The sequence below is a fragment of the Periophthalmus magnuspinnatus genome, chromosome 16, assembly GCF_009829125.3.
Source record: "Periophthalmus magnuspinnatus isolate fPerMag1 chromosome 16, fPerMag1.2.pri, whole genome shotgun sequence".
Taxonomy (NCBI): Eukaryota; Metazoa; Chordata; class Actinopteri; order Gobiiformes; family Gobiidae; genus Periophthalmus; species Periophthalmus magnuspinnatus.
The window spans coordinates 21,131,946-21,136,417 of record NC_047141.1 but is presented as its reverse complement, the minus strand read 5'-3'; the positions used below and the strand labels follow the sequence as shown (position 1 = coordinate 21,136,417).

At 38.3% G+C, this 4,472-nt stretch overlaps 1 long non-coding RNA gene across 1 annotated transcript; it reads left to right on the top strand.

The window, feature by feature from the left end:
* Nucleotides 1–140: 140 nt before the first annotated feature.
* LOC129456900 (uncharacterized) lies at nt 141–2,406 on the top strand. The gene is made up of 3 exons (XR_008648998.1): nt 141–198; nt 467–675; nt 1,771–2,406. It is a non-coding gene; the product is annotated as an uncharacterized LOC129456900 (long non-coding RNA).
* The last annotated feature ends 2,066 nt before the right edge of the window (nt 2,407–4,472 follow it).

Here is a 4,472-nt window from a genome sequence, read left to right as displayed (position 1 = left end):
GTGTTGTGTGGACTAGACTGCAAGGCAAGCACCGCGTACGTCAGTCCAACGCGGCGACGCATGACGACATCACGTTCCGGTGCGTTGCCATTGGGCACAGTCACAGTCCAGGGGGGTGGGTCTTCAAGAGAATTGAATTGCACTGATTTACGGGAAGTTAATTTTTAGGGAAGAGTAATGATGAGTCACTACAATAAGGTATTTAAGGCATAATCAATTGTGTTTGGAAATGTTTGGAGGTGTGTATTTACATAAGCAGAGTTTCCCAATATTGTATTTCTTTTTTGTGTTTAGCCTACATCATGGAAAAGTTTAGTCATTCTTTTATGTTCCACTTTTTTCTATTTCCTGTCACAGCCCAGTTACTTATTGGACATGCCAGGCAACATCTGACAGGATAATGGTACCACAGTGCATTGGTCTGATCTTTTCTGGCATCTCTTTAAGCAGTGATGTGTTTTCACAGCTGTCACGGCCTAAAAGACTTAAAGTGACTTCGCACAAGCAGGAAAAAGTCTACAAAGGTATGTGAAGAAGCATTTCAAACTCAGTATCTGCAATGCTCCGGTTCCCCATGGACGCTGATCAAAGAGGAGAAGAATATTGCCACCACCTCCTTCTGTTGCTCTGCCCCGTCTCTCCCCAACTCCTGTCCCCCTTCTACAGTCAGATCAGGTATGTATGCCAACTGACCGCCTTCATTCTATATAATTGATTTATGAAGGAAATGTGGTTCGTGACTGGTGTAAATAAATTGAAGTGCATCTTTGCCTCAGCTATGATCAAGTGCACTTTGTTTATGTGACTGGTTTAAAGCTCTTTAAAAATAACTTTTCTAAACTGTGTTGTCTGACATTTGCTTGCGCATATTTATCCAAGCCTTATAAAAACTTCATAGCAGTGTGATGACAAAACATCTCATCATTGCAAGAGTAGAAAGACGCTGTGTTGTTTTGTGGATGCATGGTGACTGTTGAGCAGAGCACCAGATTTAGAGCAGTGGGGTGACTGAGCCAGGGCTGCACTCCCACTGTGTGATAATCGCAGCCGTGCCAATATCTCATTTGGATGCACCCAGGTTGGCATCAGTGTTTTTCGAACCAGCCAGGCAAACAACTAAACAGCCAAATTAAGATTCACCATTTTCACATTTCTCTCACATTAGTTAGTGCTGACCAGTAAACTGCAATCAAATTTAATTCAGAATTTGAATTGGTGTAATAATAAAACCCCAAAGGTAATAACAAAATATCCACTCTATCCACTCCTGACCCACTCAAGACCCATTCAAACATGTTTTTCAAATCTGTGGAATTATTGTATTCATTTAATAGTTCATATCTCAGTCTTCTCTGAAATGTTAATGTTTCTAGGTGTGTTTAAATATGTAGTTTAAAATAAATCTTTAAAACACTAATCCAACATTTAATTGTAATACTCAGATATAAAAATCACAATTAGATTTTTGTTTCCAAACTGTGCTGCCCTACTTAAAAAGAAAAATGTTATTTGAAATCTAAGTTACCTTGTTCATAAATGCATGTGAGAAATATAAAACATAAAACCATGGACAATTTTGTAACAGTCTTAGACGGTAAAATCTAATGTTAAGATTTTGGCATAAATAAATGAGTTGTTGCTGCTGTCCCATACAGACACATGCATGACTACACCCACACAGTTATATGCGGTTGAGTAAATGGTATGTGTGCTTGTCGTTTATGTAGAGCACAGCCTTGGATGTGATAATTTAATGTCTCTTCTTGACAGAGACTGACAGCTTTTACAGAGCACTCCCCATCCATCTGGGCCTCGACGCCACAATGCACAAATCACATCTAAGTATATCAGGACGAACTGCGCGATGAAGGCTTTATGTGACAAATGGAAGTGGCTCTGTCTCACTGCAAGCTGGGCCTGGAGGAGCTCCGTGACGGGTGTAAATTGAGCTGATGCGCTTTATGTTACGGCAGCAGATTTCCAGTGGGGGAGAGGTGGAACAAGACGCATATTTTCTCTAGCCCATGGTCTACTTGGATCACTGTTGTCGTGTTGAGGTCATCAGAGGTCATGGACATCACAGTTAAATGAAATAACTGGAGTTGTATATCTCAGTGAAAACATGCATTATATTGAGCATCTGCATGGTTTAAACAGACTCTCAGTGTATAAATCAATATCTATCTGTGAAGTGCACCCCGCTATGAGGAGCCATTCATTTGATGTGTTGCTGTCACATATTCATGTCTCATTAACTTGAGTGACAGTCTCAAGGTGCTTCAACCTTGTTATGACCCTGTTGAAATTCTGTACCTAACTGCACACAAACTCGTGCTTATGTTAGGACATAGATCTTGAAAAAACACAGTGAAAACTATGTACAATAATATGATAAAAAAACAAAAAAAAAAAAAAAAAACACCCAATTGGTCTTAAAATAAATCTACACAAATGGCTTCTGTTTTATGGATGAAATAGGCCTATCTTTAACATTTAATTGTAGTCCCAGCTTTACAAAGCATGCCTGTGAATGTCTAAAAAATTACCTGTATAAATATGACTAAAATGTTAAGCAGATCTATTTTTTTCCTAATTACCATACTAAATATGCGGCTTATAGATCTAGTCCAATGTTAATGTGAGATGGTCCTCATTGTTTTTTAAGAAACTGTGTTGTAAATAAATGTGTTGTATTGTATTGTCTAATTTTGTCATTTTTGTAATTTATTTTCTTTGACCTAGTGTTGCTGGACTGTTAACCATGTGATTTGATTGAGTCACTTGTCAAAGTATTGAGAAAAGTGAATTTCTTCCTCATTGTTTATGATCAGTTCAATACTTTCCCAACCTTGTGCACTTTGAACATCTCAATCACAGAGTGGAGATCAGGTTCAATTACACATGCAATAACTTTTAGGTCTCCATGGGCCTAGAAACCATTTATATGCTAATAAGTATGACAGCAGTAATGAGTTGCAATAAAAAGACATCTGCTGCTTGATCAAAGCTGATATTAGAGTATTACCATCATCGGCCTCTGCTATTTGTCCTGAAAGCACTTGTTAGTTTCAGAACTACTTGTTGGAAGTGCTTTGACATCTTTTACCCAAGAAGGACTATCCCTCCACCCAGCCTTTTATTGCCACAGTTCTACAAAGAAAATAGTTTGAGCTTTAGTTTGCAGGGGTTGGCCACAGTTTCAGTGCCTCCCTAACACTCAGGACAAGTTAAGATAATTAAGTTACTATATGAATATATGACTCCTGGTGTGTCACCTTATCACAACTTCCTTGTCGCTACTTTAAAGCTTGTCGTAATGAATCCAACCACCTTATTCTGTTTTTTGCATCTTCTTTCTCTCATTCATACTGACACAGAGTCCTCTTTCAATAATTTCTGCATTTTTCTTCTTCCCTTCCCGTGCTGCTTCAATGTCATCACCCATAGATAAATTATGAAACGTGCACTCTTGCATGGATTTGTGTTTTATTTTTCAGTATAACTCAGTCTCATCATGAGTCCAAATAAAACAGCCGTTTACATTATTTTAAAGAACAATGATGAAGTAATCCTATTTCTCAAATTCATCAGTAACATAGTTTTTCGCAAAGCATTTTATTGCAAATTTAGCATCTAGGACAAACAGCATATTATGCATCCTGTCTATAGAGATGAACTAGAGTGTGCAGCTTTCACTTCAAGGACCTGCAGAAAGATCAATGTGTAAGAATAGCTGTGGGACCTGACTACAAATTGAGCAGCCTTTAATCACCTCACACAGTTCACAGCGGTGCGAAAGTTCTCACCATGAAAAGGTTTAATCACTCGCCAAGCTGAATAAAGTCAACTAGCTGCTAATAAAAAGGGCGTAGCTGACCTGAGGGTATAGCCACATACACAAGTGTGTATTTGGGACATGCATCATAGGACTTTCATACAAGGGCAATGGGCTGAGGCTGTTCAGATATAAACAATTGTTGTGAAACTTCCAGGGTCACCACTTCAAATCAATATCTTCAGCATGAAGGGTTTAGAGCTTAAATTGTTATATTTGGCATTAATAATCGTCTTTCTAGCTGGAATAATAATTCATAAAATTGTGTAAATTAAAAAGCTATTACATTTAATAACCCAAGTCATTAATTTCGAATGATTTAACATATAGCTCCCAGGAGCAGACTGTCCTTGCTCAAGCTTTACTGACAGATGATAATGGCTTCACCTATAAGCTGCAAAAAACAAATGAGATATAAATTATCTTTGGGGGAGAGGGCATCCAGGAATCATTAAAGCCAGAGGTATGAAGTAGTCTACTTCAATTCAGTACTCACTGAATATTTTATTTGCATCCTGTAGCCATGCTTTCAGACCATCACCAATCCCTCACGCACAAATGACGTTTGCATGGGGAAACTGAAATGAAAATGTCTTGCCCAATGACACAATGACACATTGTGGGTGGATGGGCTCAA